General features: G+C 42.9%; 1 protein-coding gene across 1 annotated transcript in view; it reads right to left on the bottom strand.

Moving 5' to 3' along the window:
• The window catches only part of LOC310800854 (protein unc-13 homolog B-like), a gene marked incomplete at both ends in the record, with an annotated part of 267,146 nt that overhangs the window by 115,760 nt on the left and 134,236 nt on the right, over positions 1 to 17,150 (bottom strand). The window lies entirely within an intron of this gene.

The raw sequence follows: 17,150 nt of genomic DNA, 5'->3' as shown, positions 1-17,150 counted from the left end.
GTTTATGTCTTGACTGTTTCCAAACTATGTTTTTGAGAAAAACGGCCTCAAAGTTTGACATCAATTCTGAAACATTTATTAGAGAAATCATTCAAACATTAAAAGAAAAATCTGAGTTGTCACTACCACCACTACTACTACTACTATTACAACTACTGCTACTACTACTACTACTACTGCTTACTACTACTGCTGGTGATTGATGATGTCACTAGTGATGTCACTCAAGCACTCAATGATGATGTCATCAGTGATGTACCTCAAGCAATTTTTTATGACCGTGTGTTATGATCCGGCGAAGGTCATGGGAAGGTCCAGTTGGTTTGCAGGACATTCCAGGTGGTTTCCTGGAAGATCCTGGAAACCACCTTGAAAGTCTTTGAAACCACCTCCCCCAGGTCTGAATGGGCTGAAAATTTGTATGGCGGTGTGTTATGATCTGGCGAAGGTCATGGGAAGGCCCAGTTGGTTTCCAGGACTTTCCAGGTAGTTTCCTGGAAAGTCCTGGAAACCACCTGGAAAGTCTTGGAAACTACCTCCCCAGGACGGATTGGCCTGAACATTTGTATGGCAGTGTGTTATGAAATGGGGAAGGTCATGGGAAGGTCCAGGTGGTCTTCAGGACATTCCAGGTGGTTTCCTGGAAAGTCCTGGAAACCACCTCCCAAGGTTGGGTTCGGCTGATCTTTTTTTTATAGCAGTGTGTTATGATCCGGGGAATGTCATGGGAAGATCCAGTTGGTTTCCAGGACATTCCAGGTGGTTTCCTGGAAGATCTTGGAAACCACCTTGAAACTCTTTGAAACCACCTCCCCCAGGTCTGAATGGGCTGAACATTTGTATGGCGGTGTGTTATGATCTGGGGAAGGTCATGGAAGGTCCAGGTGGTTATCAGGAATTTCCAGGTGGTTTACTGCCTGGAAAGTCCTGGAAACCACCTCCCCAGGTCAGATTGGGCTAAAAATCTGTATGGTGGTTTTATGATCCGGGGGGGAGGGTCAGGTGGGAGCTGATCTTCCCAACTGCAGAGCCAGATATTTTTCAGCTACAAAATGACATATCATATGCCCCATGTTCAGAACATAACATTCACCATGTGGTATCAGATGGATTTACAACCCTCCAAACTTTCATTAGGCTATAGGCTATTATTTTGTTTAGCTAAGAAATTAGAAATTGTTTTATAATCTCCTGTACCTCTCTCTCTCTCTAACATTATTATAGGCCAGGGGTGGCCAAACTACGGCCCGTGGGCCAACTGCGGTACAACTCCGTTTTTAAGTGGCCCGCAATGAATTTAGAAAAAAAAAAAAAAATGCTAAAAACGTTTTTCCGTTTTTCTGTTTCAAAGTTTAAAACGGAAAACGAAAACGAAAACGGGGGAAAAAACGGAAAAACAAAAACATTAAGAAAAAGAAACTGAAAAACAAAAACAAACTAGAACGACCGCAACGCGGACTTATGCCTCCGCCATTAGTTCATTCTTGAGTCCAAGTGGATGTTGGAGCCAAATTGGAAGAAATTGCATCAAGGCGTTTCTGTGCAGAATTGGATATTTGAGCCAAATGTGAAGAAATTTAGTCAATGTGTTACTGAGATATGGCGTTACTGAGCTTGAAAATGGCATTTGTTAGGTCACTGTGACCTTGACCTTTGACCTTTGATAACCAAAATGGCATCAGTTCATCCTTGAGCCTAAGTGAATGTTTAAGGCGAATCTGATGAAATTCCGTCCAGGCGTTCCTCAGATATCGCGTTAACAAGCTTGAAAATAGCGTTTGAGAGGTCACAGTGACCTTGACCTTTGACCTTTGACCACCAAAATCTAATCAGATCATCCTTGAGCCTAAGTGAATGTTTAAGGCGAATCTGATGAAATTCCGTCCAGGCGTTCCTCAGATATCGCGTTAACAAGCTTGAAAATGGCGTTCGAGAGGTCACAGTGACCTTGACCTTTGACCTTTGACCACCAAAATCTAATCAGATCATCCTTGAGCCTAAGTGAATGTTTAAGGCGAATCTGATGAAATTCCGTCCAGGCGTTCCTCAGATATCGCGTTAACAAGCTTGAAAATGGCGTTCGAGAGGTCACAGTGACCTTGACCTTTGACCTTTGACCACCAAAATCTAATCAGATCATCCTTGAGCCTAAGTGAATGTTTAAGACGAATCTGATGAAATTCCATCAAGGCATTCCTCAGATATGGCGTTAACAAACATCCGTACGGACGGACGGACATCCGTACGGACGGACAACCCGGATCCATAATGCCTTCGGCCTGGCTTCGCCGGCGGAGGCATAAAAACCGGATTCCCCCCATTTCGTTTTTTCAATTTAAAACCATTGAAAATGGGTTATACTTGGGCACCCTGACATGGTCTATTTATTAAAAAAATAAATAAAAAAAATGAATTAATGTTTAATACTAATGTTATGTTAAATTATCTCTGTCTTAACCTGTTGGCACAGGAAAATAAAATTTGATAACATACAGAAATACCCATTGTAATAGGTGAGCGCATCAATAAATTGTGTCATATATTTATTTAGGTAGAAATTCAATTTTTGATGGCACAAGGGTTTTCTGGTCCAATTGTTTTGCCGCGAAAACTGCCGCGCTTAATATTGTTTGGCCCGCGACTATTTTTCTGTATGCGTCCCACAACCAAAAAAGTTTGGCCACCCCTGTGGCTATTTTGCTGAAATCATTTTCCTCACATTGTCTCTCAAAATGCTCATAAACACACAAACATATTCATAGCTGTGATTTTCTCATGTCCATTGATTATCAGGAAAACACTATGCCTACTATAGCCTTTACAAACAAACAAATAAATTAGAGATGGGAATAGATTAATTTTTTTAATCTAGATTAATCTAGATTAATCCTGGTCATTAATCTAGATTAATCTAGATTAAAATGGGTCATTTGAAGTATGTCGAAGCCATTCAAAATATAGAAGTAAGTCCTTGTGAGGTTTCTGTTTATTCAATTCAACTTGAATAGCCAGTAGGCATTTAAAGGTAAGAAACCAGCAGGTTACACACATGGTTTGTCTTCATCTGGACAAAGTTCTATCCTGAACTACCTGGAATGAACACCAGAGGGTATAAGAACAACAACCCACATTTCTGGGATCAATAATATTAAACTGGCATTAAACTGTCAGTAGCTGTGTTTCCATTACAGTTTTTCGCAAAATAATTGCGATATTTCTACAACTTCGACAATGTACAATTGCGACTTGTAGGCGTTTCCATTGAAGTTGAGTTTGGTCTGATGCGCGCACACCTGAACGCAATTCCCCATTACCAGCAGCTGCCACAGTGATTACGCACGGGGATCTGCCCATATCCCGTCCCCTGCATGCTCAAATCTAACCAATGGTCAATGCAAATCACAACATGAAGTTACAACGCATATAAACGAGCCTGATTATCAATTCAAAAGAAAATGAGTCGCAAAATGTTGCTGGCTGCGGTGAATGCGAGCGCGACAGACAGAGGAAAAAAGGTAGCCTATACAAACTATCCGATTTAGACATTTCAGAATGTTGTGTAGGCTATTATAACATTGCACCTGAAACGTGTGTAATGTATTACTCACAGTCACTGTATTCACTTCACTGAATACTGAATACTGAAGTGACTTCAGTCAGGAGCACCGCACCGGTGTGTGCTTTTCCAAAGGAAAAGACGGTAATACATGACGTGCAAATGCGGAAAATCTGTTTCCATTACACTTTTGCGATAAACTGCTATATCGACACGTCTGAAAAACCACCTCATGAGAGCGGCAGACATAAATGTCCGCGCTTACATACCTGTTCCATTCTAAAGTGATAATCATCATGGCCTGCTCAATATAAGTGGACCCTGCTACCAGACAACTTTGAGAATAGATTAACGGCGATAATTTTTTTATCGCGCGCTAAGAGTCTCGCGTTAACGCAGCCGTTAATGGCGTTAACGATCCCATCTATAAAATAAATACATTAATTAATTAATCAAATAATTATGTAGTCTATAGCATTACTAATGTCTTTAATTTGGTTGCTCTTCTCACCATCTCGTCCGGGGTGAAGCGCTAAGGGCATCTGTTGTAACGTTTGCAGTCACACTTGTAGGCTACTCCCGTGCTTTTCTCAGTTTAATCTGAGATTGCATTTCGCCATCGGGTCAGAAACGAGTGGTATCTTCCTCCCCGCTTTCATCATCATCATCACGACCATCATGGGAGCTAGCCCCCGCCCCCCGGACAGCTCGACTGCGAGGTGGAGCGGCTGTTCAGTGTCAGAGTCACGCACCAGTCACCTCTCCTCATCAGCAGTTAAGGGAGTGGTGAAATCATCTGAAATTAGCTGTCCAATTGCTGTCTGGTTGCACCTCTAACAGCAATTTAATTTAAAAGACGAGCAATGTCTTCATTGCGCAAATGCATGGTTACTTTAAGTCCTGTCATTTCACAGCCTGCCAAAACTGACAGATGACAAACACTCGCTTTTTCTCCTTTTCTTTTTTTACTCTGAGGACACTTTGCGTGTCGAAACGTAGTCTGCTTGTTGCACTTAGCACGTATTAAATTGCCTAAACTTTGACCGTGTGCTCCAGATTACTTTTTTCATGTGTTGAATCAGTCCCTCTTCTGAAGGGCACATACGAAAGGCACCTGTCTGGTGTGGATTGTCAGCTGATGCACGGTTTTCTACTCACTTCTTTTATTTTTATTTTTCTAAAACATGCCAGAGGGAAATCCATACATCCATACATGGACATGATGAGAGCTGGTCAAGATGTTGCTATAGAGAATCAATAAATTTAGTGGACAAACATGTATAGGAGAGGTTGGGAGAGGGAGGCACAGACAGAGACAGAGGCACGGGCTGTGGGGAGGGGTTGCCAGGCCGTTTCGGATTAGTCCGACCGGGGGCAGATTTTGAAGAGGTTTAACATTATACAAACTGCTCAAACTAGTCTAAAATAACAAACCAGTAACAAAACTCTTTATCTGGCAACAAGAAATGAATGAATGACTGAGGCGGCAACCTGAAGTCAGAGAGCAGGGCAGAGCGGTGTACTTTCACATTTCTCACTCTTCCTTTAACAGCTTAAAAACTATATTTATCGTTCGAATTTCACAATCATCTTTACACAGAATGAAAGCCAAGGCTTTATTTGACTAGAATCAGGTAAAATACGAAAACTGCCAAAATAAACATTTTTTCATAAAATCGCGTTTCAACAGAAACACATTAGCGCGACATCCGACTCATTTTGATGGAGCAGGTCACATATGTACATTTGGCAATGTGGTGGGGTCTGTCTGTCCGTTTCAATTTTTGTGCCGGCCACAGCTACAGTATGCCATTTTATGTGCGATCAGGCTGAAACATTCAGGGGGTGTAAAGAGCACCCGTGCTTTAATCATTTAATCATTTGTGTTAATCATTTAAACGGTGTGACCAAAGTAAACATTTCCCATGAACAAATGCACATTTTCTGCATATTACTAATCACAAAAACACACAAGCAACACATACACACTCATACATCTGCACACACATACACACATCTGACCACTTACCAGCGTAAAAGTCTTCTATGCCACCGTAGAAGTCTACTTTGCGGATGCGGAATGTAGCGAGAGCTGAGATGGCAATGAGATTAAGACACAGCGATAAAACAAATTAACAAAATGAAAGAAGTGAGAATGGACTAAGAGAAAAATAATGTGAAAACACAAAAAGTACACAAAAAGTACAGGTAGGTAGGTAGGTAGGTGGGTAGGTAGGTACGTACATGTAGGTAAGTAGCAGAGGAGGTTTTTCCAGTGAGGCATAGGAGGATGGTCCTCCTCTATTAGCTTGGGGATTTTATATAATAATTTTTTTTTTATAATTTTTTATATTTTTATTTTTCATTTTTCATATTTTTTATAATAAAATATCAATCAAATGTGTTTTTTCTGATGTGCAGACGCTAATTTTTTCATCCATTATATTCTTAAAATGCTTCAATAACAGTGACCTGTAGGGCACTGATGGAAATTGAGAGCTCCATGCCGACAGGAGTCACTCTGGCCCTGGCCCGGGCCTGCAGGGGGTATGTAAAAAAACATTACCCCTGTGGGCGTTTATTTACTTGGTAATTTATCGTAGAAAAACACTTGCAATTCACAGAGAACGATGTGAGAGTGATGTGTTTTTCAACCAATCAGATTGAGCTGGACAGGGACCTGCCCTTACCAATCAATACCAATCAATTAATTTATTCAACCAAATTGGTTGTTGATTGGATAGATTGCTAAGATTGACATTGTATTGTCCAATGCTGAATACGTCTGAAAATCTTGTTGAATCCAGCTCCATTGTCAGTAGGAAATGAAGACCTCCACTTTGCTGTGACAACCTGACAGGCTAATAGATAGATTTACAGACGTAGCACCTATACTTTCCCCTTTCTCTTTTCCTATGTTTTTTTATTATCAAGCAGTAAGTTAGCTCACAAGCCAGACAGTCGTTGCATCGTATTACGCGAGCGCCTCAACACGACTTTCTACAACGAGTTTAGAGAGAGGGCAGCGCGGTACACGAAGCCTCACGGAGGCTCAGAAGCAAACACTGGGATACTTTAACCTCATCGGCTGCACTCACACCGGCTACAGACAGCATGGATATGCAAGTAAGTCAATTAAGTTCGAGTTATCCGGGTCTTCTACTAAATTCGGCATTCACCAAGTAGCGCTACTTTTTCGTATTATATTGTTTTATGCTGAATAGCCCGCCATTTCCTAATAAAATGGCGATCTTAAACTCGCACATTTTTAAACTGAATTTGGCAGCACGCAACTCGCCCCTTCCATGCAATGGAATGAAACAAAACTTGTAGCCTATGTTGGAAGTAGTGAAGTGTTTTTGATTGATTTGTTCATCCATCAAACCTTTTACTGACAGACTAACTGTAGCCTAAATATCTTACTTTATTTTGAGGTGCAGTACATTGCTCAGCCAGAAATTATTCCCACTTCAACTCTCTTTCTCCTGGGTGGGCCTAACGTTAAAATGCACCAGATGACAATCCATCTTATTTGTCCTCAATCTGCATTGAAAATGTGTGAAAATTCACCTTCTTGCAACAGTTGTAGCCTAAGCTAGTGGTTTTCAAAGTGGGGTCCCCAGCAAAAAGGGGGGATTAATCTATTTTCAATATAATTCCATCCATAAGTAATACAATCACAGAATGTATGACTATTTTGGTCATGGGTTTCATATAATGTCTGTGATAAAACATCTAAAAGCAAAACTCTTATCAGATGGGGGACCCTGGAACAAAATCTTATCTATATGGGGGTGCGTGGTGTAATTTGTGTCCGTTTAGGGCTCCTTAACATGAACAAGTTCGAGAAACACTGGCCTGGGCTACATCTTCTGCCAGAAAAGTTATTGCAGTTGAGGAATCTGTCAAGCCAGCCACCACCCAAGTTTTAGGATTGTGTTGAATTAAACTGAAATTAAGTTTGATGTTGCCTGCTGTAACAGTGTGGATCTATAAAGCGGTCTGTAGCCTAATGATTTCTATTGATCTTGTTTCCTTGAAGGAGACTGGTGCTGCTATTGAGATTACATTAGGGTATAGGAGTGACATATTTGGGACCCGTTTCTGGCCTACCTTGATGAGGTTAGGGGCGGTGGGTGACTTGCTCAGCTGGTTTGTCTTGGCCCCTTGTATGGGAACCCATATGCTTTTATAAGCATGTAAGCACCCTTATATGGGTGGTAGCACCATAAAATTGTCAATCAATAGTATGCTTTGCTTTGTTTTCCAGCTGTCTGAGCGTGTTTGTTTTGTTTTGTTTGTATGTTGTTAAAATCTGTCTTCAAACTCAAAAGAGAAAAAAAAAACGCCCACATTTTTTTCAGCCCTCCCCTATTGCCAAGCTCTCCAGGCACCACTGGTAAGTAAGTAGGTAGGTAGGTATAGCTAGTTATTAGAGTCCAGTAATTTATCTTGTCTTCAACTTCAACTTGTGGAAGTATCAGAACTTTATTTTTTATATGACCTTTTGTGACATTTTGTGACTAATTGCTCCATCTGTGCCTTTTTTTTTTTTTATAAAATAAAGAAAAATCAAACAAATTGCAATTGCAATCACTTTGCTAGAAGGATAACAAAGTTAACTAGATTGCTCCATCAGACAAAAATGCGCAATCACTTTGTTGGAACGATATCAATAAAGTTGTATCTGTGCAAAGAAGAACAAATATTTCTCAAGAAAAATTAGCAAGTCCATTTGTGAGAGGACTAAGTCGTATTCACTGTATTAGTTGCTGAAATGTCTCCACGTGTCTTTTTAATTTGTTGGGATTCATACTGTCACCAATGAGGAAAATCCAGGAAGTGCTCCACACTGCTGCAGCCATCAGTAAGTAAGTCCCATAATGTTGTCTGTCTGTGTCTGTGTGTCTGTGTCTGTGCGCAGATAACGTTTAAAGAATCTTCTTTAATCCAACAAGATCATCTATTCTACACGGTGTTAGTGTTTCACGGGAAACACTAACGTTACAACTGGCATTCCCTGTGAATTCTCCACGCTGTGCAAGAATGTAAACTAAGCCGAGTAGCCAATCAAAACTCGTATGCAAATACAAGACAGAGCCTTTTGTTTGAGGTAGTTTCCTTCAAGGAAACAACTCGACTTTTATTTTACAAGTGGTGTACTATTGTAAAAAATGCAAAACCACATTTTTTCAAGAAATGGCTGAAAGAGGATATCTTTAGATTTTCAGACTAAATCCTTCATCAAAACTATTGGATCCTCAATATAGGCTATGGGTTTCTCATTGGCCCATGCTACACCCTTCCACCAATTTTCATGAAAATCAGTAAAACGCGAAACCATAGGATGCTTTACACCGTCGGTAAGAATATTTCAGTGGTAGGCTACCATCATCTGCCATCATTGTCTATCAGTGTTAGGATTTCCCCCGGCCATGCTGACCCATTGACCATGCGTTTATATGAGGAGACACCGCCTGAATGGCTCTGGCAAAGGCAACATGTTGAAAGGCATGTGAATAAAATGTTTATCTGCCGCCGCATTGAGGGCTGCCAGGATGTCATATTACACCACCGTCATTGACTCTGGCCATACCAACCCCAAGCACCTGTTCTCCACCATCAATCGGATGCTTAAGCCCAGGGCCTCCTCTGCGGCTGACCCATCTGTCGATGACTGCAACCGATTCATGGACTTCTTCAAAACGAAGATCGAAGGAATCAGGGACAACATCACCCCCACTCACCCTGCCCCTCCCCCCGCCCCCCCCTATAACGGTCAAACACTGGATTCCTTTGCAGAGGTGACGAGTGATGAGCTATCGGCCACCATTCTCAAAATGAACCCTTCCACCAGCTCCCTGGATCCTATCCCCACTCCACTTTTAAAACTGTGCCTCCCAGCCATCGTTCCCACCATCACCTACATAATAAACAGGTCCCTGGCCACTGGCAAAGTCCCCCCTTCCCTCAAGCTAGCAGCCATCAGACCGGTGCTTAAAAAACACAACCTCGACCCAGAGGTGCTCTCTAACTATAGACCAATTTCCAACCTGCCCTTCCTTGCTAAGGTTCTGGAAAAAGTTGTTGCCGTCCAGCTGCACGACCACCTCCAATCCCATCAGCTCTATGAGACCTTCCAGTCCGGCTTTAGACCATCACACAGCACTGAGACAGCCCTGGTGAGAGTCGTGAATGACCTGCTCATGGCGGCAGACTCCGGCTCCCCCAGCCTGCTGATCCTCCTGGACTTGAGCGCCGCGTTTGATACGGTGGACCATGTCATCCTGTCTCAGCGTCTCAGGGAGGTGGGAGTCACAGGCACTGCCCTCGACGTCTTCCTCTCCTTTCTCTCAGGAAGACTGGAGTATGTCGCGCTGCGCAGCTTCATCCCCAGCATCAGGAGTGTCACCTCTGGTGTCCCACAGGGATCAGTCCTGGGTCCCCTGCTCTTCCTGGTGTACATGCTCCCCCTGGGGAAGATACTGAAGAGCCACAACATCAATTTCCACTGCTACGCCGATGACACTCAAATCTATTTTCAAACCTCCCCAGACATCCATCTGACTCAAGCCCGGGCCACTAAATGCCTCAATGACATCCGCCACTGGATGAGCAACAGCTCCCTTCAGCTCAACGGGAGTAAAACTGAACCCATCCTCATCGGTACACCTCACCAAATAAAACAGGCCGGCATCATCCACATCACCATCGATGGACACTCCATCCCCCTCTCCTCACTGGTCACCAGCCTGGGTGTCAAACTTGACCAAACACTGTCATTTGACGCCCACATCAAATCCATCTGCCAAACCTCATTCTACCATCTCCGGAACATCTCAAAGCTCAGACCCCTCCTACCCCAAGCCGCCGCAGAAAAACTGGTCCACGCATTCGTCTCCTCCCGTATCGATTACTGCAACTCCCTGCTTGCAGGCCTCCCCACCAAATCCACCCAGAGACTGCAATATGTCCAGAACTGTGCCGCCCGGGTTCTTACCAGAACCCGGAAGTCAGAACACATCACCCCTGTCCTCCACTCACTTCACTGGCTCCCCATCAATCAACGCATCACCTTCAAACTCCTCCTCCTGGTCTACAAGGCAGTAAACCACACTGGTCCCACCTACCTTCAAGAACTCCTCCCCCCCAATCCCCCCTCCCGGTCACTCAGATCCGACACCCTCAACCTACTTGTTGTCCCCCGCACCAAGCTGGCAACGATGGGTGACCGAGCCTTCTCCACCCTGGGGCCACGCCTGTGGAACCAACTCCCAGGAACTGTTCGGGCCTCTAAATCCCTCGCTGTTTTTAAAACGAGCCTTAAAACCCACCTGTTCCGCTCTGCTTTTTATTAGCTCGGAGCTTTTAGCTGTTTTTAGCTTATTTTTATTTTATTTTATTTATTTTTTATTTATTTATTTTACTATTTTAGCTACTGTAAAGCACCTTGAGATTTGTTTTACATTTTAAAGTGTGCTATATAAATTAAAGCCATTATTATATTATTATTATCTGCAAAGCAGGATTTAGATTTAGAGATTTGTTTTTATATTTTAATCAAGCTTCACAACAGGGTGTGTGTGACATGGGTAGACCATCGTCTGTGACAGCCTGTCGCTGTCCATCGACGGTGGTGTTGAAATGTTCATCAATCGATGCATAGAGTGCCTTGCGCTGTCCTCGGTGCTGAAACATCTGAAGCTTCACTGTCCGCTTTCTTAGACATAGCCTACTGTATCACTTGGCTCAATACGTGACAAATTGTTTATGGATAGGACATCTACCTTTCTAGACATGAGGAGTCTTAGTTTTTTTGCCGAAGGTGAGTAGAGCAGGCGGGGGGAGCGCGGGGCGGTGGGGAGGAGTGGGGTGCAGGGGAGGAGAGCCCGAAGAACAGAATTGGGCAGCCAAAAAACCCCCACTTAGATCAAAGGCCAGAACTGAAATGCAAGTGTCGGGTCTTACAGTCTATGCCCGCTGGTTTACCATAAAGAAAAGTGCCACAGCAAGCTGAGAGAGAAGGTGTAGCCTACCCGATCGGACTGTTGACTGACTGCACGTCTCATCTCTGGCTTGTTGCAGGTATAGGCAACTTCTTAATTTAGATTGGCTGGGTTTCCCAAAAGCTTCTTTGCGCTAAGAAGCTAATTTAACCCTTCTTAACTCATTGAGTGCCAATGACGACAGCTGTCGTCAATTCAAATACTGACGTAGAGTGCCAAAGACGACGATTGTCGTCAATTGCGTTTTTTGACGGGGGGGGGGGTCCATCGAAGCCAGATCTATGTCCTGTAACATTTTGGGACATGTTGAATGTCTATAACCTATTTTACCGAGCCATTAGGTGGCGACAGTGCTCTCCAGATGACAGAAGTGTCAGGAATACAGCCTGAAATAGCCGTGATCAAAGAGAAACCGCGCTCATGCTGCATCGCAGAGCCATCATGTAGATGGCTCTGGGCTGCTTGCCAACAGCAATCAATCCGCGCACACAACTGCAGCTCCTCTGCCTGTCTGTCTGTCTGCACATAGTTTCTTCACACGATTACTCACCAGAAAGGCAGCACCCAACGCCGAAGGGCCAACCCTTACCTGCAGTCGCGTTGGGCATTTCCTCGTTGCTGCTGTGAGCTGCCAGGAGCCGCGCGGCGCAAAAACAGAGGCTCCGAATAGACTTTGTGCGTGTGGGGAGGAGTTCGCAGCTGACTCGGGGAGAGGCGGGGAGAGGGGGGGACAGGGGGGTGGGGCACGCATGCACCACAGAACTAAACCAGGTCACATCATCAGAAAATATTAGCCAGAGTCAGTGAATGTGCTCGAAATAATGCATTTCACAAAAGGCTGAATATCTCAGCTTCCTGATAGAAAAGCATATTTTTGCTGTTTTTGACCTATCTTCTCCGGCTGATAACTAAAGAACGGAAAATGGTATCAATAAACTTTTTTTTGCTGATGATACAATAGAGTCTCCTTGTTCTTTTTGCGTGTTCGGTGTTTACATAGTAATATCACACAATATTCTGTGGGCCTCGAGAAATCACTGAAAACGCTCTGAAACTCTGGCACTGGGAGCGTCCGTTCTCCAAAAGTGGCTGGCACTCAATGAGTTAAGGCCCCCTTAAGAAGCAAACGCGTTTCCCAATTGCTTCTTTACGAAGGCATGCGTTTCCCAAAAGCTTCTTAGCGCTAAGAAGCTTCTTTGACCCTTCTTAAGGCTCCCGTAAGAAGCCAACGAAGCCAACGTGTTTCCCGATTGCTTCTTAGCCTAAAATTATCTTCCAATTATCTTCCGTTAAGAAGGCTGCGTTTCCCAAAAGCTTCTTAGCGCTAAGATGATCTTTCGTTAAGAAGGTTTTGTAAGAAGGGTCTGGGGCATTCTTAACACCTTCTTAATGACAAAACACTGGCAGATCCAGCCGCGTCAGGCAAAAGGAGATACTTGTGTCCACTGTTCCTCTTGTGTTTTTCCATTTTTCCTTTCTTTCATGTACCCTTTAGTGTTTAAAATTAGGGAACACTTGAAAATCTCCCCTGTATGTATGGTTACTTGTGTTTTAAATGTTTTACCGTAGGCTATATTCCTCTAATCAGAATGGATTCCTTTTATAATGTTGTGGATTTATATAGCACCTTTCACAGAACCCAAGGTCGCTTAAATTCTGGAGTGTTTCTCTGTTTTGTTGTATGCTGTGTATATAAAGCAATTTGAACTGCAGTCCATGTCTGAAATAAATAATGTTTAATAAAGTTTAACATGACCATGATTAGGTTATTCTACAACAGTGTTTCTCAACCACTGAGTCGTGGCCCACTGGTGGGCTCAGAGTGCCATCTAGTGAGCCGCTCCAGTTAAGATGCTTCTTAAGAGCCTTCTATTTTTTTTATTTTTCTCTTCTGTTAAGAAGGCGTTTGGGAAACACTTCTTTGGAGCCTTCTTAACTCCTTAAGAAGCTTCTTAACTCCTTAAGATGCTTCTTAACTCCTTAAGAAGCTTCTTTGTTGGGAAACTCAGCCATTATCTTTCAAGTTATTTAATTTCACGTTCTTGGATGCAAAGAGACATTTAATGTAGGCCCGCCAGTGTCTTTCTTTAGGCTTAATTAAACGGGAATAGCCTATATGACAAACTCAGTTCTCAAAGTTTATGACGAGTTCATTCACTATAATAAAATACATATAATAATATACATATATATTGTTTGACGATTGGATAATAGCTTTTGTTTTTTGTGCTTTATTGATTCATCTTAACACATTGAGTGCCACAGCGCTTCAGTAAAATTGTCTGCAGCCTGTGCCAGATTCACTTCCATTCAGTTGAAAACAGCTATAGAATTTTTTCTATTATGGCTATATTAACGGGGCTGGACTTTAATGAAACATTGAACACTCCTGCTTCTTCCAAAGAAGAAATTTTGTTTCTAGACAGTTCCATTATGAAATGACAGCCTCTCAAAAAAGTGCACTTTCAAGGGTTTTCTGTCGTTTTTTTTTACTTTCCAAGATATAGTCCCTTTTATGAATACCTTTTGCACTCTAATTTCGAGCACATTCACTGACTCTGGCTGGTGTTTTCTGATGTGGTGGCGTGTGGTGTGGTTTCTGTGCAGCCTGTGTGCCACACACCCCTCCCCCCCCCCCCCCCCCCTCTCCACCTCTGAGCTGCGGGCTCCTCCCACACGCACAGAGTTTGTTTTCTCGACTCCGTTTTTGCCCCGGACAGATCCCAGCGCCCATCAAGGAAATGATGCGCGCTGGCAAACGCGACTGAACGAAAAGGCTTGGCCGTTCGGCTTCGGATGCTGGCTTTCTTTGCAGGAAATCGTGTGGAGATAGATAGAAGCATAAGAGCTCAGTTGTGAGCGCGGATGCAGCCGAGCCCACTCTCCGCTGTAGATAGAGCAATATATACGGCTCTGGCTGATCATGCATCGGTTTCCACTTTGATCACGGCTTTCTCCGCTGTCTCCTGTACAAAGTAAAGGATCTGAGGTGGGTGGAGCAGCTCCTGTGACGATGTTTAAGGTGGCGCCGTGTGATCCCTTGAAGGGATTCATGCTCACTGGCTAGGTACGACCTTAAACAGCAGAATTATGGAATAATATGAATTATGATTTTAGGACGTCCACAGACGTCCTTGGCACTCCTCGTTACTTTTTTTTAGGACGTGCACAGACGTCCTTGGCACTCAATGTGTTAATGGGTCTGCAAACCCGAACCAAATTAATTAATTAAATAAGGAGCGGTGTGCAGCTCGCTCCCTTTGAACTCGCAAGCGCAGACCACAGTGAATAGTTAGATAATTATTTTGAAATCAAAAAATGATTTAAAATTAAGATTTTGTTTGATAAAATTTATGCAATAATATGTTATGTATTTAAGAAATGATTAGGCTACATCTGTCTTTTTTCAATAGGCTACATTTTGACTGGGCCGGTAAATATTCTATAAGGCCGGAATTCTGGAATGTTGCTGGCTTCATTGGCCGACCAGAAAAAATCGTATAGCGGAATCCCTGGCGCAGTGTGCACTGAAATGTCTGCACTGCAGTCTGCAGCTGTGCCATATTCCACAATATCCAAACTTCGGAATGGCGGATCCTTTAGAAAAAGGAGGAAGGGCCGACATTTCGATTAATGAAGGCAGGAATTTTCGTAATGGCTGGACCTATCAAAAAAAGGTGAAGGACCGCCAGTCCGAATAATGGAAGTTAACGTTCGGAGAGGCAAGGTTTCGGAAAGGCAGACAGTTACCGTGGCAGTAGTGTTAATTTCGTCGACGAAAACTATGACGAAAAATGTTAGTCGACTACCATTTTCCCCAAGACTAAGACGAGACTAAAATGTTCAGACTTTTAGTTTCATTGACTAAGACGAGACTAAAATACTCAAACTTTTAGTCAACTAAAACTTGACTAAACAAAAAGACGATGAGGACTAAATAAAAAAATAGACGACAAAATGAACACTAATTATAGACTGTTTCCCCCGCTCAATGCAGCAGTTCAGGTCCCTGTGCTGCAGCATCATAGATCTAGCTGACATTTAGCTGTCTTAAAAACATTTGCAGTAGTTACAACAGAACCCGCCCAGTCTTAGCTAAGGGTCTTATCTACAGTATATGTGTATGAGGCATTGTGTTACCAAAATGTACAGCTACTTGCTTGTCTACGTTATATCCAGAGAAGTCGGGCTGAGCAGGGATTGTGAATACGGTCCACTTGTCGTTCCTACCGCCGTACACCGACACTGAGTGGGCAGGGTCAGCATTAGCTACTTTCCCTGGGAAAGAGTTGCCAACAGTGCTTCGAAATACCATTACTAGTGCAAGCGCATCAGCAGATTCAACAGTTTTCATTGACTAAAACTAGACTAAAATGTGAGCAGTTTTCGTTGACTAAAACTAGACTAAAATACTTATGGTTTTATTTGACTAAGCTGAGACTAAAGTGCTCAAACGTTTAGTCGACTAAAACTTGACTAAATAAAAACAGGATGAGGTTGACTAAATATGACAAAGACTAACAAGGACATTTAACACAGGACTAAGACTAAGACTAAATAAAACAAATATCCGACAAAATTAACACTACGTGGCACGCCTATGTCCAGTACAATTATAACAGGCCCTATCGTTGCAATCGGCGTAGAAACTGCGTTTAAGGACTAGCGCTAGGCCGCCTAGCGCAGTAAGTGGGTGTGGACCAGCGCACTCGCTATCTTGGTATCGGCGCTACACTCAGCCTCAACCATTATAACCACGCCTTTTAAGCGTAAAATTATGCATAGTCCGCTCATTGGAGAATTGCAGTAAAGAGTCACACGCTTGCCTTTTAAGCTCCAATTCCTGGACAAATCCGGTAAAACCAGACAAAGCCAAGCGCTCTGCAACCCCCCCCCCTCCCTTCATCCAGCCTGTCTGTCTCCATATATAGGCTATTATTCCATATTATTATGCTTCTCAAACCAATCTAACTGCAGTTTAAATACTGCAAGCATGTAAATACCCTACACTATAGCAAGATCAAAGTGAAAAGAATGTTCTAAATGCATCAGCTAGAAAAATATAGCCTATTAGATTGGTGAAAGTTTGTCCAGAAAGAGATCATTTTCTCTCGCCTGCTGCAGGAAGGATGATGCACATAAATATACCCTACATTATGTAAAGTCATTGCATAAATGTGTTTTTATTGTAAAACTAAATGTGAAGTAGGGCAAAGTTATTGGAGCGGACATCACAGTATAGCAGATGACAGTAGAAGCGCGTTCCGCTGTCACTTATCTAAATCACGTTAAATCGACAAGGGGTATATATAGGCCCAGGATGACATATATGTTTCACATAGGGTGGTGTTTTCATTTCGACTTTTTATTTGGTCCAATATTGAAATGTTCTACAATTGCAGGTTGTGTTACCATTACACATTATTTTGGGAGCATGTAACCATATATTTCGGCTCATTTGGTTGCTATTTAGTAGCTAAATGGAGTACCACAATGCATGCTGGGACGCCAGGCAGTGAACTTACAACTTATTTTTCCTATGGGAAGTGTGTTGTGTCTGTCTGAGCGAGGGAGTCAGAGAGAGAGAG

The sequence above is a fragment of the Poromitra crassiceps genome, assembly GCF_964638095.1.
Source record: "Poromitra crassiceps genome assembly, contig: HAP1_SCAFFOLD_125, whole genome shotgun sequence".
Taxonomy (NCBI): Eukaryota; Metazoa; Chordata; class Actinopteri; order Beryciformes; family Melamphaidae; genus Poromitra; species Poromitra crassiceps.
Note: the sequence above shows the minus strand (reverse complement) of the source record. Positions and strands in the feature narration are given on the sequence as shown.